This window comes from Rhinatrema bivittatum, chromosome 4 (assembly GCF_901001135.1).
Source record: "Rhinatrema bivittatum chromosome 4, aRhiBiv1.1, whole genome shotgun sequence".
NCBI lineage: Eukaryota > Metazoa > Chordata > Amphibia > Gymnophiona > Rhinatrematidae > Rhinatrema > Rhinatrema bivittatum.
The window spans coordinates 430,889,539-430,916,075 of record NC_042618.1 but is presented as its reverse complement, the minus strand read 5'-3'; positions in this window follow the sequence as shown (position 1 = coordinate 430,916,075).

Below are 26,537 nucleotides of genomic sequence, written 5' to 3'. Positions count from 1 at the left end.
AAAAGGTTTGGATAAGCTCTTGGAGGAGAAGTATATTAACTGCTATGTATTAATCAAGTTGACTTATGGAATAGCCACTGCTATTAATTGCATCAGTAGCATGGGATCTTCTTAGTGTTTGGGTATTTGCCAGGTTCTTGTGGCCTGGTTTGGCCTCTGTTGAAAACAGGATGCTGGGCTTGATGGACCTTTGGTCTGACCCAGCATGGCAATTTCTTATGTTCTTATGTTCTTAAGTTACTTAGTTATCAATGTAAACACCCTAGATTTTAAAAGACACCAAATAATTTAAATTGAGAGACATATCTACTCTATGATGTAATGGTTTGTGGGTTTGTGGACCCTTGGCCCGAGTTGAGAGTTGTTACCACCTGTAGGGAGGAGCCCCACAAGTCCACACCATTGGGAGGCGAGGTCAGGCACAGCGAGGAGCTCTGGGGGAATCTGTGGAGAGGTCTCGAGGAGTGGGGTAAGAGACACAGCAAGGAGGGATCCCCACAGTGAGTAGGCAGGCTGGAGATCAGTACCTGGGCAGAGACCTCCGAAGGGGGTGGCGCTAGGCGGGCCTGTGGAGCGGGAAGCATGAGACAGGACGTGCAGGAGGTATACTGTAGAGGCAACCCCGAGGGGCAGAGCTGCACAGCGAGGGAGGTACTGATGCGATGACGTAGGTTAACCCATGGAGCGGGGAAGCCCGAGTCAGGTCTCCAGATGATGATGTAGACCAGCCCAAGGAGCGGGAGTTACCAGTAGTGACCGGTGGTTGAATCAAGGGTACTGCCCCAAGGAGCGGGGAAGCATAATGGTCCCTGGTATCGAATGTAGGCACTACCCCGAGGAGTGGGGAAGCACTGACAGTCCCAAGTGTAGAATGTCGGCACTTCCCCGAGGAGCGGGGAAGTACTGATAGTCTCTGTATAGAATGTAGGCACTGCCCCGAGGAGCGGGGAAGCACAGAGATAGAACTCCCAAGTGGTGAAGGTGTTCCCAGAGGCGACCTTAAGGAGCAGGGAGCCAGCAAGATATGACTTCTGGAAGGTGCAGGGCCAACCCGAGGAGTGGGGGAAGCCAGGAAGCAAAGTCTCCGTAGAGCACGCACGCTGGCCCCCGAGGAGTGGGTACCATGCAGGGTCCAGAGTATAAGTAGGGTCCGGTAGTGTCACCACAGGTCCAACGGAGACAGGAGCTCATAGAGTAATGATGGAACTTGTTGCCAAGTCAGCTAGCTGGGGGCGAAGGTGGAGCTTAAGAACCCTGATCCAATGACATCATCAATCAGGGCCGCCCCCGAGGTTCCTGCCATAGAAGCTTCAAAAGAGGGCCCGGTGGCACGCACGCGTGCACCTAGGAAGGACCGGAGTCAGTGTGGGTGGCGGTGGCGTCCTGACCGCCACAAGGACCCATGGGGTACATGGGGGCAGAGACTAGCCCCCGCCGCAAGCAGGCCCGGAGAGGGAAGCAGGACAGTGCAGGAAGTGAGTAGACACAGTCGCAGCCATCTGCGACCAACGGTCATAACAGTACCCCCCTCTTAAGACCTCTCCCGGGGGTTTGGGTTTGCAAGGATGCTTGGCATGGAACTGCCGAATGAGATCCTTGTCCAGGATATTGGCCGCAGGTTCCCAGCTGTTCTCCTCAGGCCCAAAGCCCTCCCATGAAAGGAGATATTCCCACTTTCTTCCACGTTTTCTATTGTCCAGGACATCTTGTACTTGATATGTGACATCTGCTTCCGAGGACAGCAGTTGAGGGTCCGGTGGTTTTTTAGAAAATCCTGAGAGAACCATTGTGAATCTTGAGCGAGGAAGGCAGCTGGAGTCGGTAAGTAACTGGACCCAGACGGTGGAGCACAGGAAAGGGGCCAATATATCTAGGGGCGAAACGAGCTTTGTTGCGCCGGAGGTGGACCCTTAGGCCAAGGTGGGGTTGACGCTACCCATAGGAGGCAGGTGGAGTGGGCTGAAGGATGGAGGCTGACTGGTGCTTCACCAATACCAGCCCTCGTTCCCTGCAGGTTGAGCCTTTGGGTACCAGGGCCGGCTGGGCTTAGGTGGGCCTCCGTATGTTGTCGTCGATGGATGGATCGTGATGTCAGCCCAGAAGCGGCAACAGTAAGATGGAGAAGTCTGTACTGGATGAGGCGGAGTCCCAGAGACCCGAGTGCCAATAGAACCAAAGTCAGACAGGGGGCGCCCGAGCAAGAACAGACCAAAGCCTGAGTAGGCCAAGTCCAGGACGTAAACAGAAGGAGCATCATGAGGCAAGATGGAGTCAGGACCGGCGGCAATCAGGAAGTGGTGCAAGGCAGGCTGAGGTCTGGACGAGGAGAGAGTCAAGAGTGTAGTCAAGCAATGCAGAGGTCTGGGCTTGGAGAGAGTCAATAGCATAGTCAAGCTATGCAGAGGTCCGGGGCTGGAGTGAGTCAACAACGTGGTCAGGCAATGCAGAGGTCCGGGCTGGAGAGCGTCAACGACGTGGTCAAGCAATGCAGAGGTCCGAGGCTGGAGAAAGTCAGGAGCATAGTCAGGCAATGCAGAGGTCGTGTCTGAGAAGGCAGTCCAAGGGTTGATAGGAATCAGGAACGTGGGAGCAAGGAGAACTGGAACAGGAGACAACAAGGAACAGGAACCAGGAATGTAGAAGAATCACCAGGAAGCAACGAGTACATGACCAGCATGAAGACCTGTTGCAAAGGCAGTCCTTAGGAGTGGAGCCCGGCCTTAAGTACCGGAACTCTGCTGACATCATCATCCGGGGCAAGGCCAAGTTCCCTACACGGGCCCTTCATAAGGCTGAAGGATGTGCACGCACCAAGGGAGGGGTGCGGCGCTGGATGGCGGCATCTCTCTGCGGGCCACATGGAGAGGCCCGACGTGGAGCACAGGGATCAGCAGCTGAGCCAGGGGCACCGGGGGTGGCCCAAGGATGGAGCCGGCGACCCACCACCGCCAGGGTCGAAGAACCAGGCACTGGATTAGTCTGAGAGAGGTAGGGGGGCCGAGCTGCGGGTCTGCTGAGGCCGGCACGTGTAACAGTACCCCCCCTTTACACCCCCCCTTGGAGGTCTAGGTTTGCCCAGATGGGCACGGTGGAATTGAAGGAGGAGGTCTTTATCCAGAATGTTATGAACTGGTTCCCACGAATTCTCTTTGGGGCCGTAACCCTCCCAGGAAAGGAGGTATTCTCACCGTCAGCCCCTCTGGATTTACGCATGTAGGGCTTTTAAAATCCGGCCCTTACTGAACATGAGACAAAACCAACATGGATTTAGCCATGGGAAGTCTTGCCTCACCAATCTGCTACATTTTTTTTTAAGGTGTGAGTAAAGATGTGGATAAAGGTGAGTCAGTTGATTCCCCATATGTAGATTTTCAGAAAGCATTTGACAAAGTCCCTCATGAGAGGCTTCTGAGGAAATTAAACAAGCCATGGGATAGAAGGCAATGTTCTATTGTGTACTGAGCCCAAAAAACAAGAAGGAAGTCGGTCTAGCAAAGCCATGAAGGATGTAAGCAAGGAGAAGCCGAAGGTCCTCAGAAAGGTTTATTGGTATAATGATAATTCCGGAACCTTTCTGAGGACCTTCGGCTTCTCTTTGCTTACATCCTATTGTGTATTGAGAATTGGTTAAATGATAGAAAACAAAGTAATGCTAAATAGTCAATTTCCTCAATGAAGAAAAGTGAATAGTGGAGTGCCATATGGATCTATACTGGGATTACTGTTTTTTAACATATTTATAAATGACCTAGAGAAGGGAACAACAAGTGAGGTAATCAAATTTGCTGGTACAAAATTATTTAAAGTTATTAAATCACAAGAAAATTGTGAGAAATTGCAAAAGGATATTGCGAGACTGGGAGACTGAGCATCCAAATAGCAGATGACATTTAATGTGGACAAGTGGAAAGTGATGCTTGTAGGAAAGAGCAACCCAAATTATAGCTACTCAATACAAGGTTCCACATTAGGAGTCACCAACCAGGAGAAGGATCCAGGTGTCATCCTGTATAATAAATGGAAATCCTCTGCTCAGTGTCTGGCAGTGGCCATGAAAGCAAATAAAATATTAGGAACTATTAGGAAAGGAATGGAGAATAAAACAGAGAATATCATAATGCCTCTGTATCACTCCATGGTGCGACTGCACCTTGAGTACTGTGTGCAATTCTGATAACCACATCTCAAAAAGATATAGTATAGCAGAATTAGAAAAGGTACAGAGAAGAGCAACCAAAATGATAAAGGGGATGGAATGATTCCTTTATGGGGAAAGGCTAAAGAGGATAGAGCTCTTCATCTTGGAGATGAGACAGCAGAGAGGCGCTATGATTTATTTATTTATTTCACATTTTTCTATACCGAGCTTCATGGTTGAATACCATATCAGATCGGTTTATATCGAACGAGGGATAGAAACTTGTAACAAAAAACGGAACAATAAGTTATAATCGGAAAGAGAGCAAGAAAGTTACATTGAACAAGGACTATAAACTTGGAGGCTTTACAGCTTGGAAGCACCGGACCTTAGACAGGAGCCCAGCCTCCCAACCTTCAGGAAGAGACTTAAGACCTGGCTGTTTAAAAAAGCTTTCCCGGACACCGATTAATTCTATTCAGCCAGATTCTACCACTTCCACATGTAAAAATGTTATTACTAATGTAAATACCTATACCTAATGTTATTCTCTCCCTTTTCTTCTCTCCTCCCAGTTCTTTTACCTTGTTATTTGTAACTGCTTCCTTCTACACAAATAGGGGTAGATTTTAAAAGAAGCGCGATCAGCCTACTTTTGCTTGCGCATCAGACTCAAGCAAAAGTACGCTGGATTTTAGTAGATACGCGCGGAGCCGCGCGTATCCACTAAAATCCTGGATCGGCGCGCGCAAGGCTATCGATTTTGTATAGCCTGCGCGCGCCGAGCCGCGCTGCCTCCCCCCGTTCCCTCCAAGGCCGCTCCGAAATCGGAGCGGCCTCGGAGGGAACTTTCCTTTGCCCTCCCCTCACCTTACCCTCCCTTCCCCTACCTAACCACCCGCCCGGCCCTGTCTACACCCCCCCCTTACCTTTGTCGGGGGATTTACGCCTCCCGGAGGGAGACGTAATCCCCGCGCGCCAGCGGGCCTGCTGCGCGCTGGGCCGCGACCTGGGGGCGGGTACGGAGGGCGCGGCCACGCCCCCGGGCCGTAGCCACGCCCCGTACCCGCCCCCAAAACGCTGCCGACACGCCCCCGGGACGCCGCGACGACCGGGCCCGCCCCCCCCGACGCGCCCCCGACACGCCCCCCTCCGAGAACCCCGGGACTTACGCGAGTCCCGGGGCTCTGCGCGCGCCGGGAGGCCTATGTAAAATAGGCTTCCCGGCGCGCAGGGCCCTGCTCGCCTAAATCCGCCCGGTTTTGGGCGGATTTAGGCGAGCAGGGCTCTGAAAATCTACCCCATAGGTTATTGAATTGTTCACTGTACACCCCTGTTATATGTAAACCGGCATGATGTGTTTGCAACATGAATGCCGGTATATAAAAATTTTAAATAAATAAATAAATAAATAAATAAATAGAGTAGAGGTCTATAAAATAATGAATGGAGTGGAATAGGTAAATGCAAATCAGTTGTTTACTCTTTAAAAAAGTACAAAGACAGGGGACACTCAAAGAAGTTACTAGGTAATACATTTAAGACAAATAAAAGAAAATATTTTTTAACTCAACACATAATTAAAGTCTGGAATTCATTGCTGAAGGATGTGGTAAAAGCTGTTAGGGTAGCTGGATTTAAAAAGGTTTGGACAAGTTTCTGAAACAAAAATACATAAACCATTATTAAGATGGACTTGGAGAAATCCACTGTTGCGCTGGAGGTGGACCCTTGGCCTGGCACAGGATTGGTATGGCCCTCTGAGGGTTCCCAGAGGGCGCCGGGCGCCTGCCACCAGGAGGCGGAGCACCCAAGGAGACAGAAACTAGCTGGAGCTTCACCAATAACAGTCCGGGGGCTCCGTGGGTTGAGCCCTTGGATTCCCGGACCGCCTGGGTTTAGGTGGGATGCTGAGGGTCTCCCGGAGAGGTAGCAGAGTGGTGTGCCCACCAAGAGCAAGGGTGCGTGGCTAGTGGAGAAAAGATGAGCTAGACCGGAACGGAGTATACCAGAGACCACTGAAACGAGACAGGAACTGAAGGTCCTCCGGTCAGGATAGGCAGCGCCTAGTGGTCTAGCTTGTGGAAGACCTTGGGCAGCATCAGAGCAGGCAGACCTGGTGGTCACAGGAGAAGCTAGGGTCAAAGCCAGGGTATCCGTCCGAGGGTGGTCAGCCAAAGCAAAGGTCAGTTCCAGGTATCAGTCTGAGCATGGTCAGAGGCAAGCAGAGGTCAGTTCCAGGTATCAGTCCGAGCGTGGTCAGTGGCAAGCAGAGGTCAGTTCCAGGTATCAGTCTGAGCATGGTCAGAGGCAAGCAGAGGTCAGTACCATGTATCAGTGCAAGAAAGTACAACCTGGGTAGCAGAACGTGGAACAGGAATCAGGAACAGACGCTGGAACACAGGAAGGACCACGGGAACACAGGAACACAGGAGCACTGGAAGACACAGGAACACAGGAACGCAGGAACACTGGAACAAGCACAGGAACAAGGAACGCAGGAACACTGGAACAAGCACTGGAACAAGGAACGCAGGAACACAGGACGGCAACTAACTTCACACAAGTGTGACGACCCGTTTGCCAAGGCGAGGAACTGAGGGAAGGCCCTCGCCTTATATAGGACGCTACGTGATGTCATCGGAAGGCGTCCGGCCCAAGGTTCCTGCCCTGGACCCATTAAAAGAGGGAGCGTTGGCCGCACGCGTGCCTAGGGGCGGGGCTGAGGACGCCGAGGATGCGGAGCCCCTGCGGGAGCTTCGTAGAGAGGCCTGTGACAATGGAGGCATTCGGGGCAGGCACTGGGTCGCCGAGAGCTGGCTGTAGCAGCTAGGGAGGATGGAGCGGAGCCCGTGGAAGGGATCCTGAGGTGAATAGGCCCAGTCGCGGCACCAGCATGGCCAGGACGCGCAACATCATCCACTGCTTATCTTGTTCCTGGGATAAGCAGTATGGAATTTATCGAGCTTTTGGGAACCTGCCAGGTACATGTGACTGGGATTGTCCATATTTGGAAACAGGATATTGGGCTTGATGGACCTTTGGTTTGATCCAGTATGGCAAATTTAATGTTATACATATAAACCAATCCACAAGCAGCGGCACTAGAGAGCAGATCATATGAACTGATCCATTAAGCTGCAGCACCAGAGAGCATATCGTATGAACCAATTCAGAGAGCAGGAACAGCAGAGAGTAGAAATTATGAACCAATCTGGAGAGCAGAAACTCTAGATAGTAGATTGTATGAACCAATCCGGTGAGCAACAGCTCTAGTGAGAAGATTGAATAAACCAATCCAGCAAGCAGCAGCACTAGACCATTTAGCTTACTCTTTTTGTTTTCTATCTTTTAATCAGTTCTCAGTCTGCAATAGAACATTACCTCCTATCTCAGGACATTTTAATTTTCTCAAGAGTCTCTCCTGAGGTACTTTGTCAAACACTTTCTGAAAATCCATCAGTGGGCTCAACTTTATCCACATGTTTATTCACACCTTCAAAAAATGTAACAGATTGGTGAGGCAAGACTTCTCTTGGCTAAGTCCATGTTGCTTTGTTCCATTTTTTTCAGCACTGACAACAGTCAGTCTGTAGTTTCATGAATCACCCATGGAACCCTGTTTAAAACTGATGTTAGGTTGGCCACCCTCCAATCTTTAGATGCTGAAGCTGATTTTGATGATGGTTTACAGATTACTATTCATAGGGCTGTAATTTCATGTTTTAGTTCTTTAAGCAATCTAGGATGTATATCATCTAGTCCAGGTGATTTGCTACTCTTTAATTGTCTATTTGCCATATTACATCTTCCAAGTTTATAATTTATTTATTTAAAAGTTCCTGCATACTTCTTATGTTGGAGGTACTATGCTAAGCAATGCACAAAAGACATACATAATAGAGCAAAGATTAAAATAGTAAAACAAAGCATAATTACATTGAATATAACATAAGAAAATAGTATTGAAAACAATTAAATAAATCACAGGAATGACATCTGAAAATAATGAACCTTCAAATTTTTTCTAAAGCATCTGAAGTCAGAAATATCATGCAGTACAGTTGGTAGTTCATTCCAGATGACAAGGCTGATTACACAGAAAGCCCTACTATGGGTAATCTGCAATTGTGCCATCTTGATACTAGGAACCATTAAAAGGCCCTTATCAGCAGACCTTAATGCACGCAGTGGGACATACCTCGACAGCTTGCTGGCCAAGCAAACAGGTCCTTCTTCCTGAAGAGCTTTGTAGACTAGAGCTATAATCCTGATCTGAATCCTCTGAGTACAGATAACCAATGAAGCTGCTTCAATACTGATATAATATGTGCTCAATGTTACCAAAAATGTAGTAGTATTCTGCAATAACTCTAAAGCCCATATCATCTGTTTCAGAAATCCTATATATAACGAATTATAGTAATCTAAAGGTTCACTGAGATTTGTTTCAGTTCCTCTGATTCATCACCTTTAAATATTACTTCTGGCATAGGTATCTCCTGTACATCTTCCTCAGTAAAGGCCAAAGCAAAGAATTAATTTAACCTTTCTGCTATAGCCTTATCTTCCCTTAGTGCCCTTTTTATCCCTTGATCATCTTATGGTCCTACAGACTCCCTTACAGGCTTTTTGCTTTGAATGTACCTGAAAATATTTTTATGATGAGTATTTACTTCCACAGCAAGCTTCTTTTCAAATTCTCTCTTTGCCTTCCTTATTAATGCTTTGCATCTAATTTGCCAGCGCATAAGCTGTTTCCTGTTTTCTTTATTTGGATCCCTTTCCCATTTTTGAAAAGATATTCTTTTCGCAGAATAGCCTTTCTCACCTAACATTGTAATTATGCTGGTAGTTGTTTGGCTTTCCTTCCACCTTTTTTAATGCGTGGAATACATCTGGTCTGGGCTTCCAAAATGGTGTTTTTAAACAACATCCATGCCTGATGTAAGAAAGGTGAATTTCCAAAATGTGACATGGGTAAAAACTAACATATGCATGAGCAGCTGCTTCTTGCGTATTCTGTATTTTATAAAAGTCCAAAATGTACATGTATTTTTACTTTCATGTGCATATATGTGAATGGAGTGGAGGAGTAGCCTAGTGGTTAGAACAGTGGGCTATGACCCAGGAAACCAGGGCTCAAATCCCACTGTTGCTCCTTGTGACCTTGGGCAAGGCACTTTACCCTCTATTGCCTCTGGGGATAGGGAAATACCTATAGTACCTGAATGTAATCCACTTTGATATACTCTGAAGTGCCAAAAAGCAAAATATAAAATTCTACATAAATTAATGTTATGTTACACATGTGTGTATATATATATATATATGCATATACATGTAATAAAAGGGCATTCTTGGGTGCCAACAGTTTCACATGAAAATTGCTATTTTAAAAGATACTGATCCACATACATTTTCCAACATAGTATTTGCGTATCTTTATATTGCTAATTATATGGTAAAAGTGATAATAAACATGTTTATTGTGCAGTACTGACTGAGTAGGAGGTCTGGGTTAACTGGGTGGAGTTCAGACTAAAGAACCAGGAGGGTTTTGATGACCTGGAGAAGGACTGGACAAACGCTTGGACTAATTAATCTGGTAATTTCAATCAGTTGTGTATGCTTTAAAATACACCGATGTATGGATGTAAATAGCAACTCATACGAGTATGTCATATTTTATTTTTGCACGTAAAATATATGTGCTTATATTTTAAAAAAAGGTATGCAAGCTCACAATTCAAACCCTGGCAAACAAATACTGTCTTTTACTAGCTCAGAGAAGCAGTCTATTTTCCCACTACACAAACACTACTCTCTAGTGCTGCTGCTCACTAGATATGGTTATACAATCTGCTCTCTAGAGGTGTTGCTCACCGGATAAGTTCATATGATCTGCTGCTTGCTGGATTGATTCACACGATCTGCTCTCTATCTCTGCTACTTACCCAATTTAAATATATGGAGTCAAAGTTCACACAATCTTTCAGACCTGACTGCCATTCCCCACTGGATTAGCCATTCATTTTTAGCCTGAAATTCCTGCATGGCTCCTGATGAAAATAGAGAGAAATTTGTCTCCATCTGCTTCTAGTGTGGGTGGTCTTTCCTTTACATGCAAAAGGGAATGCTCTTTCTTTCCTCTTCCTGGGGGATCCCACCCTTATCTGGTGTCTGCATATAGGTCCAATTTAACAAAAATATTAATCTAAAATTATATAGTAATAGGAAGACTACATTTCCTAGCTTAGCTGTCAGCAGGAAGATTTCTAAGGAGAGTTACATGGAAGGTGGAGGAACATTTCTGGCTTTAGAGCTAGGAATATTCCTTGTTGTTGCCTTCAGAATATCACTCGGTTTGGTCCAGCCTTTAGCATTGTAGTGAACATAAGAACCACCATACTAGATCATACCAAGGATCCAACAGAGTCCAATCCAAGTCAGAAGTACCAGGTAAGATCCCAAACAGTAGATAAATTCCATGTTGCTTATGCCCAGAAATAAGAAGTTGCTTTCCCCAAGACTATTTGGTTATTAACGGTTGATTGGCTTTTTCTCCAGAAACATGTCCAAGCTTTTTTTAAACTCAGCTATGCTAACTTCCTTTATCCTCGATAATGAATTCCAGAGCTTAATTGTGTGTTGAGAGAAAAAAATATTTTCTCTAACTTGTTTTACATGTGCTATTTAATAACTTCATTAGTAGTCTCTGTATTTTTTGAAAGAGTAAACAACCAATTTGCAAGAAGCCTGCAATAGCTTTAGGTTCTTAGCATGCAGGGGTTGCAAGAGAAGGGGGCTGTGGCCATTTCCACCCAGTGGCTTGCTGCTCTTTGGAAGATGGCAATGCAGGATCACTGCTCGAGTTGCAGCCTCGTGGAACCAAATTACTCAGCACAGCTCACATGATATTTAGCATGCTACATTCAGGAATGGGCTGTCTTGCTCTGACTTTGGAGGCTGACTATACTGCTCATTAATGCTCTTAATAAAGAAGTGCTCATACAGAGAGCATTCCAAGGAAAGAAGAACTTTTTATTCTTAAGGCCTTATTTTCTATGGATGTTGGCAGGAAGGGTTTTTCAGACTTCCAGGAGTTTGTTAATAGTGAACATTTCCTGCCTGCCTCTAGGAAAGCAATTGTAGGAAATCGCTGGCCCAGTGCTGATTAATTAGAATCTCAATAAATCTGAATGATTCCATGCATTAAATACAGAACAAAAGTACATTCAGGCAACCAAATGACAAAATCATTCCGACATTCCCTCTTCTCTTGTATGTCCCTGTGCTCTCCTGGGCTGTGCTTTGTCACTAGCATGGGGACAGTGTTCCTCAAGTAGATTAACTTTTCTTTAGAGCATTTGTGAATGTAACACTGAATTGTGTAGGCTGGTTGAAGCTCTGCAGGGAATCTCTAGTGTTACGAGACAGTATTTGGGCCACTTTGCACGAGGATTGATGAATGAAACAGAACTGCTCTGTCACTTGAAAAAAAGTCTACAAAATCTTCGTTGTGCAGGGCTCCTACTGCCTGCTGGAATTTGCATTTCTATCATCCACAGAACCTAATTGTAACCCCTGTGTTCTTGATATTGCACACCCAAAAGGCAGAGTTTTCACTTGAATAATTAGCAATTTAGCATTACAATATGCAAATGAAATTACTGTTGGCAAAAATAATGATTGTTGCTCTTGCGGGGATTAATTGCTAAAGCCTGCCCTTCTTGTATTGACGTTTAATTTAATTCTGCTGCGTGTATTAACAGAAGAAATTAATTATTTGTTAATTATTGTGTGTGGCAGCTAATATTCACACACTTGAATGCGTATTTTCTTAAAGTGAGCTGCTGGGATAGGGTGAATATGGATGTGTGTGCTGTGTGTTCACCTGTGGCATCTCATGTTACACACGTATGAATGGATCCGTTAGAAACCTAGGTATGGGTGATTGTCTGGGAGTTTCTTTTGATGAGATGGCTACAAAGCTGAGCCAATGGTATATGAATATAAGAAATGCCATTTTGGGTCAGACCATAGGTCTATTGAGCCCCCCCATCCCATCTCTGACAGTGGCCAATCCAGGTCTCAAGTCCCTGGCAATCCTTCTTGCTCATTATCAGGGATAAGCAGTTGCCCTCCCAAGTCTATATGGCTAATAGTGGCTTATGGACATTTCCCCTAGGAACTTATCTAAATCCTTTTTAAACCCAGCTAACTAACTGCTTTCACCACATCCTTTGGCAACTAATTCCAGCATTCTCTGGTTTGCTTTGCATGTTCTTATGTTAGCTTTATGGAGTATCCCCTAGTCCTAGTACTATTGGAAAGGGTAAATAACATAAGAACATAAAAATTTACCATCCTGGGTCAGACTGAGGGCCCATCAAGCCCAGTATTCTGTTTCCAACAGTGGCCATTCCAAGTCACAAGTACCTGGCAAGATCCCAAACAGTATATAGCTTCCATGCTGCTATTGTATAGTGATAAGAAGTGGGTATTCCTTGTGTCTATTTAATAATAGTTTATGGACTTCTCCTCCAGGAACTTGTCCAAACCCTTTTTAAACCCAGCAGTATGCTAACTTCTTTAATTACATCCTCCGGCAATAAATTCCAGAGATTAATTGTGCACTGAGTAGAAAATAATTTTTGTCTGATTTGTTTTGGAACTAACTTCATGGAATAATCCCCTAGACTTTGTATTTTTTGAAAGAGTAAATAAATAACCAATTTACATATACCTGTTCTATTCCACTCATGATTTTATAGACCTTCAGCCACCTCTTCTTCAAGCTGAACAGCCCTAACCTCTGTAGCCTTTCTTCATAGGGGAGCCATTCCATCCCCTTTATCATTTTGATTTCCCTTCTCTGCACCTTTTCCAGAGCAACTATATCCTTTTGAGATGTGGTGATCAGAATTGCACACAGTACTCCAAGTGTGGCCTCACCATGGAGCAATATAGAAGCATTATGACATTTACTGTTTTATTCTCCATTCCTTTCCTAATAATTCTTAACATTCTGTTTGCTTTTTTTTTAACTGTCCACTATGATGCCCATTTCCTTTTCCTGGGCATTAACTATTAATATGGAACCTAACGTCGTGTAACTACAGTGTGGGTTACCGTTCTCCATGTATATCTCTTTGCACGGTTCCACATTAAATGTCATCTGCCATTTAGATGCCCAGTCTTCCAGTCTCACAAGGTCCTCCTGCAATTTTTCACAATCTGCTTGTGATTTAACAATTCAGAATAATTTTGTGTCATTTGCAAATTTGATCACCTCACTTGTTCCCCTTTTCAGATAATTTATAAATATATTAAAAATCACTGATCCCAGTACAGATTTCTGAGGCATTCCACTGTTTACCTTTCTCCATTGAGAAAACAGACCATTTAATCCTATTCTCTGTTTTCTATCTTTTAACCACTTTGCAGTCTACAAAAGGACATTACTACTATTCTGTGACATTTAATTTTCTCAGGAGTCTCAAACGTCTTCTGAAAATCCAAATACACTACATCCACCAGCTCACCATTATCCATATGTTTATTAACCCCTATAAAAAATGTTGCAGATTGGTGAGGCAAGATTTCATTTGTGTAAATCCATGCTGGCTGTGTCACATTAAACCATGTCTTGCTATATGTTATGTAATTTTGTTCTTTAAAATAGTTTTCATGATGTTTCCTGGCACTGAAGTCAAATTCACTGGTTTATAGTTTCCTTGATCACCCCATGGAGCCAGTTACCAATCCACTGTAGAATATTTTATTTATTTATTTATTTAAAGTTTTTCTATACCGGCATTCGCGATGAATATCGCATCATGCCGGTTTACAATTAACACGAGGTGAAAGAACAAAGTAATAATAAGTTAATAATAAATAATCATAATAAACGTTAACAGGTGCTGACAGAAAGTTGCAGTTACAATAAAACATGGGAATTACACAACAATATTGTCTCCAATTCCATGACTTTTTAATTTCCTGCTGAGTGTTTCATGAAGGACTTTGTCAGACACCTTTTGAAAATCCAGATACACTATATCAATCAACTCATCCTTGACCATGTTTAACCTCCTTCAAAGAAATCTAACAAATTTGTAAGGCAAAATTTCCCTTTGTTAAATCCATATTAGCTCTGCCTCATTAGTCTATGACTATCCAGATAGTCAGTAATTTTGTTCTTCAGAATTGCTTCTACTATCTTGCTTAGCACCACGTCAGGCTCATCCATCTGTAGTTTTCTGGATCATCCTTGAATTATAAATTGGTATTATGTTGGCAACCTTCCAGTTCTCAGGTACTGTACCTGATTCAAATGAGAAGTTAGAGATTAGTAATAATAAGATGCAATTTCAGTACTCTCAAATGTATACCATCTGGCCCCAGTGATTTTCTATTCTTTAATTTGTCAGTCAGCTCTTATTACATCTTCATGGTTCACCATAATTTACTTCAGTTCCTCTGAAACATCACACTCAAAGAATGTTTCCAGTATAGGTATCTCCCCAAAGAATTGTCAGATGGGAAGCCCCTGCAGTACAGGCCATACTGGGAATGGTATGTCAATGTTGGTTTATTATTAGATAAGGAGAGAGAGAGAGAGAGAGAGAGAGAGAGAGAGAGAGAGAGAGAGAGAGAGAGAGAGAGAGAGAGAAGCCATAATGCCCTCATACTAGGTAGGTATTTATACCTCTATATGAGGCCCACCTAGTTACTCGAGGTGAGGTTTAGGTATTAGTGTAGGGGTTAGGGGCCACTTTCACATTCAGAGTGAACATACGAACAGAACAGTGCTCTTTTGTGAAGATGTGATGACCTTTGGAGTGAGGAAACTCACCCAAAGATGAGATTTGTGCAGTGTTCTCTCAACCTAGCTTGATGTTACCCAGGTAGAGAGTCCATCAAGCTAGGTTGTCTAAATAACAGATAAGTAGTTAACTGACTATAATTCAGATGGATAAAAAAAGGGGCATTCTGGGGCGAGGTTGAGTTATCTGGCTAACATAGCCGAATATTGGGTATATCTGGGCTTGTGTGGCCAAATAACTCACTACTAACCCATATATCTTCAGAGATACCCAGGAAAATAGTGGATCTTAAAAAAAAAAAGTTGCGAAGCCCACCCTCCCTGCAAGTTGCTACCTCCTCGCTTCCCAAAAAAGGTGAGCCAAAGCTAAGAAAAATCTTTTCAAGTTCCATAGTATGATCGTTGCTGCCCTGGACCTTCTCCTTCCCTTCCAACTGCAAAAATGTTGTCATTTACTGCTTTCCCCCAACGTCACCACCACCCCTTCCCCTCCCCTACCCCTAGCTGATACCCTTCCATCCACCCTTTACCTCCAAAAGTGGTCCCTGTTTTCTCTATGCTAGGATCACTGTTCTCTGTGATCCTAGCCATTTGCAGAGTAACTTAGGCTGTGACCTAACCAACAAGAGAGGGAGCTATTTTAGATTTAATTCTTAGTGGAATGCAAGATTTGGTGAGAGAACTAACGGTGGTGGGGCCACTTGGCAATAGTGATCATAACGTGATCAAATTTAAACTAATAACTGGAAGGGGGACAATAAGTAAATCTGCAGCTCTAACACTAAATTTTAAAAAGGGAAACTTTGATAAAATGAGGAAAATAGAAAAAAACTGAAAGGTGCAGCTGCAAAGGTTAAAAGTGTTCAACAGGCTTGGACATTGTTTAAAAATACAATCCTAGAGGCGCAGTCCATATGTATTCCATGCATTAAGAAAGGTGGAAGGAAGGCAAAACGATTACCGTCATGGTTAAAAGGAGAGGTGAAAGAGGCTATTTTAGCCAAAAAAAATCCTTCAAAAATTGGAAGAAGGATCCATCTGAAGAAAATAGGATAAAACATAAGCATTGTCAAGGTAAGTGTAAAACATTGATAAGAAAGGCGAAGAGAGAATTTGAAATGAAGTTGGCCATAGAGGCAAAAACTCATAGTAAAAACTTTTTAAAATATATCCAAAGCAAGAAACCTGTGAGTGAGTCGGTTGGACCATTAGATGACAGAGGGGTTAAAGGGGCTCTTAGGGAAGATAAGGCCATTGCAGAAAGACTAAATGAATTCTTTGCCTCCGTGTTTACTAATGAGGATGTTGGGGAGATACCGGTTCCAGAGATGGTTTTCAGGGGTGATGAGTCAGACGAACTGAACTAAATCACTGTGAACCTGGAAGATGTAGTAGGCCAGATTGACAAACTAAAGAGTAGCAAATCACCTGGACTGGATGGTATGCATCCTAGGGTTCTGAAGGAACTAAAAAATTAAATTTCTGATCTATTAGTTAAAATTTGTAACCTATCATTAAAATCATCCATTGTACCTGAAGACTGGAGGGTGGCCAATGTAACCCCAATATTTAAAAAAGGTTCCAGGGGCAATCCGGGTAACTATAGACCAGTGAGCCTGACTTCAGTGCCGGGAAAAATAGTGGAAACTATTCTCAAGATCAAAATCGTAGAGCATATAGAAAGACATGATTTAATGGGACACAGTCAACATGGATTTACCCAAGGGAAGTCTTGCCTAACAAATCTGCTTCATTTTTTGAAGGGGTTAATAAACATGTGGATAAAGGTGAACCAGTAGATGTAGTGTATTTGGATTTTCAGAAGGCATTTGACAAAGTCCCTCATTTATTTTATTTTATTATTTATTTTATTTAAAAGTTTTATATACCGCACAATGGGTAGAAGACTATCCGTCTAGGCGGTGAACATGATTATTTACATTCACAATAAGTTAAAAAACAATTACAGTAAGTTAAGACATTACAATTTACAAAAATTAAACTCGGTACTATAATAAATGGTAAATTACAGCAAATGATAAAGCGTTATTGAGAGGCTTCTACGAAAACTAAAAAGTCATGGGATAGGAGGCAATGTCCTTTCGTGGATTACAAACTGGTTAAAAGACAGGAAACAGAGAGTAGGATTAAATGGTCAATTTTCTCAGTGGAAAAGGGTAAACAGTGGAGTGCCTCAGGGATCTGTACTTGGACCGGTGCTTTTCAATATATATATAAATGATCTGGAAAGGAATATGACGAGTGAGGTTATCAAATTGGCGGATGATACAAATTATTCAGAGTAGTTAAATCACAAGCAGACTGTGATACATTACAGGAGGACCAGGCAAGACTGGAAGATTGGGCATCCAAATGGCAGATAAAATTTAATGTGGACAAGTGCAAGGTGTTGCATATAGGGAAAAATAACCCTTGCTGTAGTTAGGTTCCATATTAGGAGCTACCACCCAGGAAAAAGATCTAGGCATCATAGTGGATAATACTTTAAAATCGTCATCTTAGTGTGCTGCAGCAGTCAAAAAAGCAAATAGAATGTTAGGAATTATTAGGAAGGGAATGGTTAATAGAACGGAAAATGTCATAATGCCTCTGTATTGCTCCATGGTGAGACCGCACCTTGAATACTGTGTACAATTCTGGTTGCCACATCTCAAAAAAGATATAGTTGCGATGGAGAAGGTACAGAGAAAGGCAACCAAAATGATAAAGGGGATGGAACAGCTCCACTACGAGGAAAGGCTGAAGAGGTTGGGGCTGTTCAGCTTGGAGAAGAGACGGCTGAGGGGGGATATGATAGAGGTCTTTAAGATCATGAGAGGTCTTGAATGAGTAGATGTGACTCGGTTATTTACACTTTTGAATAATAGAAGGACAAGGGGGCATTCCATGAAGTTAGCAAATAGCACATTTAAGACTAATCAGAGAAAATTCTTTTTCACTCAATGCACAATAAAGCTCTGGAATTTGTTGCCAGGGGATGTGGTTAGTGCAGTTAATGTACCTGGGTTCAAAAAAGGTTTGGATAAGTTCTTGGAGGAGAAGTCCATTAATGGCTATTAATCAATTATACTTAGGGAATAGCCACTGCTATTAATTACATCAGTAGCATGGGATCTTCTTAGTGTGTGGGTAATTGCCAGGTTCTTGAGGCCTGGTTTTGGCCTCTGTTGGAAACAGGATGCTGGGCTTGTTGGACCCTTGGTCTGACCCAGCATGGCAATTTCTTATGTTCTTATGTTCTTAACTCTTCCAGATAGAAGTGTACTGTTTAGTGTAAAAGTTCACTTCCAGCGTTGTTACCTGTGAAACCCTATATGTAGCTGGATAACTTTAAGCAAGTATATTCAAATGGACATTTATTTCACTGAATACACTGGACAAGTTATCTGGCTAACTTTAGCTGGATAACTTGTCTTCTAAAAGGCCTCCATATGTTCTCATTGCTCTTTCCACATACAGCATACTATTTCTTCCTCTTTCTCACAACAGCAGAGCCATAGAGAAAGATATAGTATGCTGTATGTGGAAAGAGTAATGAGAACATATGGAATTTTAAGAGAAATATGATAACACCGTGGACATGTAAGCATCATTTAAAAAATGAGAAATAAAGAAACAAACAGAAGCTTTCAGATCATCCAACACTGTCACCCCGAGGTCTCTTTCCTGGACCGTGCATATCAGTTCCTCGTCTCCTATCACATACAGCTCCTTTGGATTTCTGCATCCCAGATGCAAGACTCTGCACTTCTTGGCATTGAATCCAGCTGCCAAACCTTTGACTACTCCTCAAGCGTTCTCTCTGTTAAATTAATTTTTAATCTTAAGAGTTTTTCTCATTGTTTATTAATATCAGGCTTAGTGAAAAACCTTGATCAAGTGAGGATTTGGATTTGGTAGTGGTGCATACTTCACCACCCCAGATGGTTATTGAACAATAAACAGGCAACATCAATCAAGGTTGCAAACACTCATGGTTTAAAGTGAAGCTTAAATGCAGTCCAGGTCAGTTTCCATAGTAATTCCTCTTCATGGTCAAACACGGTCAATACTTGAGACACAACTTCTACTTACAGGACTAACCCAGACTTTCACATCACGTAACACATTGGTATACACAGGTCTTCCTCTGGGGTCCCACACTATCATTTGGCCTCTTAGCCATCTAAATGCCAGGCACACATTCCAGGTGTCCTAGCATACCTTTTGAATCCCCTGAGGAACAGAAGCCATATCCTCAGGGGCATTGGTACCACCCTAAGCCTGAGTTCCTTAGAGCCTTTCGGTAGCTTCATACACAGTACACCATCCACAGCTCAAGGCCAGCTACCACACCCTTTGCCCTAACAAGAATTCATTTAGTTTTTTTGCGATGGTCTTGTCTTTCCTGAGTGCCCCTTTTACTCCTCAGTCATCTAGGGATCCAACCGACTCCCTCACGGGCTTCATACTTCAAATATACTTGAAAAAGTTTGTATCTAGATTTTTTTGCCTCTCAGGCAAGTTTCTTTTCAGTGTATTTATTTATTTAATTTTTTTTTTTATATACTGCATTCTTCGATGGTGGGTAAATCGAAGCGGTTTCCAAAAAGACATACATAATAAAAATAAAGACACAAAATTATCATTAAAACATAAAAAGCTTAAAACAACTCGTATATTATAACACAACAGAAAAAAAGAAGAAGCTGCGACCTGTGTCAAGGGAAAGCAGGGAAAATCAGTCAGACATTGAAAACCAGTGCACATAAGTCTTCAGTTCTTTCTTAAATTCCTTGGGATTCGACAAAAGCCAATGGGCCAGATTTTTAAACCTACGCGAGGGCGTAGATTTGTGCGCGCAACCCGGCGTGCACAAATCTATGCCCGATTTTATACACGCGCATGTTATAAAATCGGGGATCGGCGCATGCAAGGGGGTGCACACTTGTGCACCTTGCGCGCGCCGAGCCGCGCAGCCTTCCTCTGTTCCCTCCACCCCCCCCACCTTCCCTTCCCTTCCCCTACCTAACCCGCCCCCCAACCCTATCTAAACCCCCCCTTACCGTTATCTGCTAAGTTGTGCCTGCCTCCGGGCAGGTGTAGGTTACGTGTGCCGGCTGCCGGCCGGCCCGCGATCCCGGGCACAGCGGCAAATGGCCGCTGTGCCTGGAGGCTCTGGCCCCGCCCCGCCCCCTTTTTCAAGCCCCGGGACATAATCACGTCGCCGACCCTATGCAAAATAGGCTTGGCGCGTGCAGGAGGAATTTAAAAGGGTTACACGTGTATATTACGGAACCCTTTTAAAATCTGCCCCTTAGTGAATCTGGTTATTATGGAATTCCAGAGTCTGGGGCCTGCAACGGAAAAGGTGTGCTTTTGGCCTGCCTTATTAATACTTTACATCTAATTTGCCAGTACTTATGCACTTTTCTATTTTATTTGGATCCATCTTCCAGTTTTTGAAAGATGTCCTTTTAGCTTTAATAACGTCATTCACCTCACCATTTAACCATGCTGGTTATCATTTGGTCTTCTTTCTGTCTTTTTGAAAACACGGAATACATGAAGCGATCCTTATTCAAAAGCATTTAGCCGGATAACTCAAAAGATTTGGGGCGTTCTGGGATCACAGCTGGGAGGAGTTGAGTTAGCCAGATAACTTATCCGGCTACCTCTGGTCAGCACGTAGACCTGTCCTAAAGTTAGCCAACCCATTTGTTAAGACTAAAAATTGCCTATTTAACACTTCAATAAATTCTCTTTTTGGAACAGCTAGAAACTTGTGGACATCTAATTGGATTCCCTCAACCTCTTGGTTCCCAATGCTATAGACATGCCAATCAGTGGAATTACAACCTGCATTCTTACTCAGGAACCCTCCTGAAGAAGCCTCACAGCCACCAGATTACGAAATCTGCCTTTTAGCTGTGCCAAACAGCCAGCATTAATTATACCGGAGATAATCGGGGTGAAGATAATGCTAGGACTTGTTAGTTTGTCTTAACTGCTGGAAATACAGATATATCAGAGCAACAACCATTTCTGAGATCACTGCCTTTATCCATCGGAATGCGTCCATGGAATAAACACTCACATTACTGCAGAGAACCCAAATAGAAAGCTCAACAAAGTGAGTCCTGATGGGGTGGAGATGCGAGCCATGCACTGCTGCTGTGCCAAGGGTTAGAGCGGTCAGCCAGGTGAACATCCGCAGAAAAGTCACAGCTAAGCCCCCAGACCACCAGAGTGAGTCCCTGTGAGCCTTTCTGTTCCCTGCACCGATATTATTCACTGGTGCTTATTCTCTCTTGCCATGTCAGTTTGAATAAATCAGGCCCTGAAAAAGAAATTATGGACATTTTCATCCAGTAAAATAATCTGCTTGGAAGCCACCGGAGAGATGAAATGAAAGAATTGCATTGATTATGACTCCAAAAATCAGAATTTATAGAGGAGCAGAATCTGTGTGCTTGCAGTAAAGGCGTAAGCAGGTAGGTATAATTGACAATTTAATAAATTCATGTTAAGTAGTTGCAGATGTAATTACAATTACAATGTGATTAAAAAGCTTGATGCCAGTTACGAAGAGGGAAATCTGCCAAAGTCTCAAATATTAGAATAACTCTTCTCGGCATTTTCCTGTGGTTCCCTTGTACTGCAGGTTTGCTGCGGCATGGAATATCTTTGCACACCTTCAGCCCAGAAGCAAAGTCACAGGTGAGCAGGGCCAGACGTTAATGCACAACATGGCCCACAGCCCTCTCACTTCTTGCCTCATGAGTCTATTGGTCAGATTAAAAAAAAACAAAAAAAAAACGGCAAGTCAATGCATTACTTTTTTTTAAATCTAATCTTTATTAAATTTCTTAATACATTTTTCAGTGCATTTCTGAAGTCACCCAGCTTTTTCCCCAAGGACTTAATCTCCAGCAGCTTTTCAAAGGGAAAAATTCCCTCCAAAAATAAGGGGTAGATTTTCAAACCCCGGTGAGCGTAAATCCCGGGGTTTACGTGCGTGGCCGGGCCTTACGCGCGCCGGGCCAATTTTCAAACGGGCCCGGCCACTCACGTAAACCCTGAGACACGTGTAAGTGCCGGGGCTTTAAAATGGGGCTGTCCTGGGGGTGGGGAGGGGCAGGGCTAGAAGCGCCTGGCACAGTAACCATTTTCCGCTGGGCCAGGGGATCGCTCGCCAGCAGGGTGCCAATGCGCGCAACTTGCTCCTTTTCCATGGCAGGAGCAAAAGGTAAAACAAAAAAAAACCTGGGGTAGTTAGGATAGGAATGGGGGAGGGCAGGATAGGGGAAGGGGAAGGGAGGTTAGGGTAGGGGGTTGGGAAGTTCCCGATATATTAGCAAATTTATAACCCCCCTTGCGCGCATCGACCTGAAATTTTATAACATGCGCACGCCAGTGCAAAGATGTTATAAAATCGCGCATCCATGTGTGCGCACTGGTTAGCGCGCGCGTAAGTTTTGAAAATCTACCCCTAATTGTGCAAAGAGCACTGGAGCAGTTTTCTCCTTAAGGACTAAATTTAAGGAACGGGAAAGTGCTTTTTTGCATTTTTACAATTTTTGCCTGTGGATTTATTTCCCTTAAAGAAGTAACAATTGGCAGTAGAGTTTGCACATAAAAAAATGTGCACACAGCTGAGGGTTAAACTGTGGGCTGTGCTGCCTGCACCTTTTTGTATTGGCCTCTTTGTCTGTTCCCATAGACACTGAATGGCAGCAGGGGGCTGAAACCGCTTCCTTCGAGATGAGGTAGATCAAATTTGACCTTTCTGACTGCAGTTCCTCATTTGCCGAATGTTCTCCTAATTCTTTCTTTTTGCAGATGGTGCTGCGATCAACAACACAGCAGACACTCCTGATGATCAGAGACTTAAAGAGTGGTCAAGTCCTTGGAGAAAAAATGCAGTCATGCATTTGGGGTCCTGAATCTAATGGAGCCATACACAATGGGGAATGGTGGTAAGAAACTAATGAACACCATAAAGAAGAGAAGTCTTGGGGGGTGGTCATATCTGATAATCTCAAAGTTGCAAACAGCATGATAAAGTGGTGGCCAGAGCCAGAGGAATGCTGGGGTTCATGATTAATAGTAAAAGGTAGGTGAGTGATAATGGTATAAATCTTTGCGATAGCCTCATTTGGTATATTGGATCCAGTTCTGCAGGCCATACCTCCAAAAAGATATTGTCACACTCCGAGAGATGTGAGCCCTTGGATCGCTGCTAAGTCGATTCAGCCTGAGGCATGCAAACATGGACCAGGCCCTAGCAGGCTGCAATTGCCATGCCATGAGGTAAGGTCTTCCGCCTGACTGGGTCCCCTCCCTCTTGGGTTGAGCCCACAAGTTCTGGCAGCTAGCAGGAATTCTCTGGTGGAGTACAAGGAACGGTGAATAAGACTGATTCAAGGCAGGCTGAGGTCAGGGCCAGTGGCATTCAGACAGCATCGAGAACAGGCAAGGGTCAAGGCTGCTGGAGAATTAGCAAGGACGGTGTCCAGGCAGGGGTCAAGGCAGGCAGAGAAACAAGCAAGTACGGTGTCCAGGCAGGGGTCAAGGCAGGTAGAGATCAAGCAAGATCGGTGTACAGAAGTCAAAACAGGCAGAGAACAAGCAAGATCAGCAACAGAAGAACAGTCCCAGGAAAGGCTGACTGGGAGACAAGGCAAGGTAGGGCAGAGAGGGAAGGTAGGAGAACCACAAGGCAGGAATGCAGCAGGGCAAGGCAAGGCTGGACAAAGTTAGTAACAGAAGCAACATAGCAGTGACAATTAGTACAGGAGGAACAGATGCTGAGGTGCTGGCTGGTTGCAGAGGACTTCCTTATATACCTAGACAGAATGTGATATCATCAGCCAGCACCCCAGGACATCCTGGCTGCAGGAAGTACTATACATGGCCCTTGGACGCAGCACAAAGCCTGATGCTCTGCCAGAAGCGCTTGGAGGTAAGGGGTGTTACAGATATAAAACAGAGTTTATACCATCTAAAGAGAAGCTACCAAAATGGTGTAGTCTGAAGCAAAAGTCCTGTGAAATGAGACTGAAGGAGTTAAATATGTATACCCAAGAGGAGAGGGGAGAAACAAGAAAGATAAATCTCAAAGGTATAAATATGCAAAGAGAAAACATTTTTCAGTTAAATTCTAGAACAAGAAGTCATGATATGCTGCTTTAATGGGATGGGATAGGCTTGAATAATGGAGAAGTGATGAAGGTAAGAAAGCCCGGGATAAGCATGGAGCATCCTTAATTATGAAGACATGAAGGAAAAGCTGCAGATCAGCTAGGATTTATGGGGGCACGGATTAGATGCTCCTTAAGATCCTTCTCTGCCATGCATGTATAACCGGTCTCCCCGTTTGGTGCTTTATCCATCACTAAGGAGTGGTACAGGTCCGGGCTCAGACCGGACGGGGAGGAAGAATAATCTTCCAGGGTCCCTGGCTTGCCTATCCACTCTTCACTCTCAATGTTCACACTGGAGGTAGAGGACCTCCAACAGGTGCCAAACAGTCCAGAGAAGGAGCAATGAAGGCAATAACAGCCACAAGAGTATATAAATGGATTCACCCCAATGTCCAGCCACACACTTCAACACTAGAAAGGGTAGAAAAATCAGAAAAATATACTCTCTAGAGTCCAAGAATGGTGTTCAAATAAAATAGTCTATCCTGCAACTTAAAAAGGATAATCCAGGCCACAATACCAAAAATCAAGAATAGCATCATAAATGTAATAGCAATGAAGATTGTCAATTTGGCCATCGTAGGTGTTACCTCCCTTCTCCTTTCTCTTGCACCAGGAAGAAAAACCTGCTCCCCTTGCAATGTGGGAAAACTGGAATGGGGTTCCAGCATAAAATCAATCACCAAACAGAAGAAAATCCCCAAGCACAAAAACTGCAGTACAACTGTCCCCACATACAAAAACATCCAACTTCAGTTGGTCCAAGTTTTAACTTTTCTTCAAACTGGAAAAAACTATCACCCTGTCCTGGTATCAAAAAGTATCATTTTGTTTAAATGTAAACCGATGTGATATGTAAAATCGAACACCGGTATATAAAAGTAAATAAATAAATAAATAAAATATTCTTACCCTTGCTTCTTCAGATCATTCAGGCAACCGGATCCTTGCCCCAATCCTCTGGGATACCCGGGAGGGTTTGCCCTTCCCGTCAACCTGGTCAAGACAAACTCCAAAATATCTTTCATCCAAAAGTCCGTCAATATGAAAATGCAAAAGTGATGAGCAAAGGCCCATCCAAAAGGTACCCAATCTCCTTTCCACTCCTTATAGATCCTGAGGAGATCCAAAGCTCTGCAAGACAGTGGAAATCCTGAAGTTATCACGTACCCTCCTTTCCACTGCTTCCTTGAAATTCTGGGGAAGTCTCTAACTCCAGCCCTCTTCCCTCGCTCAGTTCCTCCTTCCTACTGAAGTTTTGAGACTGCTCCTGGGAAATATATACCCCAGATGCCATACTCCCTAAAGGTTGGGGTTACACACAGGGAGGAATCAAACATACAAAACCCCCTCCAACAGCTACTAAATATCCAGATTATAAGGGAAATGTTAGGGATGGCTTGGACCCTCATCCCATATGCAAAATAATAGATGATGGACATAACAGTAAATTGGTTTCATGCAGCAGGATTTAAAAGAAGAAACTTCTGCAAATGCCTTGCCGACTTCTTTTTTTTTTTTTTTTGAGCTACACTTTTCTCCTGGTCCTATTGGCTTACTGCTTAATTGGAATCAGAGCTGGGACCTGGCACTTTGACCCTTCATTCTCAACTTCCTGGGCATTTCCCCCCCTATTATATACCTCCTCCCAGCCATTGCAGCCACAGTCCTTGGGGGGAGGGGGGGCATGCTCCAGGACGCTTCGTTTACTCTTGCAATCACGGGTCCTGACACAACCACTACGTCTCCCTCCTTCCAGGGGCTGGGAGCACTGCCTCTGCAGCATCTGCAGCCAGCCCGTGAATTAGAAGATAGGCCCCAGGAATTGAATCCAGGCGCACAGGTCCGCCAATGACTGACTTGGCCAGCCCAAGTTTTCTGATCTTTTTGGGGCTGGCTTGCTGTGGACATTTAAATCTGAAGAGGAAAAACCTTGTGAATTTGGGGATTAGTGTGCTTTGTCCTGGGTGAGGGGAGATGGAGATTCATTGGTAGAAGGCTGTTTCTTTCCATTGTCCAGCTTTTGAGTTAGAAGGGACACCAGCTACCCACAGAAGGCATGGGGATTACTACCCTTAAACAATTAGCTTATATGATTTTAACGTAACTGCAGCATCGCTCTCTGCTTTGATGGCAGGATTCCGATGTCAGCCAACTCCGGGCCATGACATTAGGGAAAAGTGCAAGACTCTTTCTATGGTCAAGTCCAAAAGCAAAGCACGTTCAAGCAGCAGCTCTGTATGAATTATGAAGAAGGCTGCTCAGCCTGTAAAAATGTTGCTAGCAATCATTTTGTTAATGGTTTGACAGTTGCTTGGTTTTGATTTTTAATGTTACTAACCTTAACATAAGGCTTGGGGGT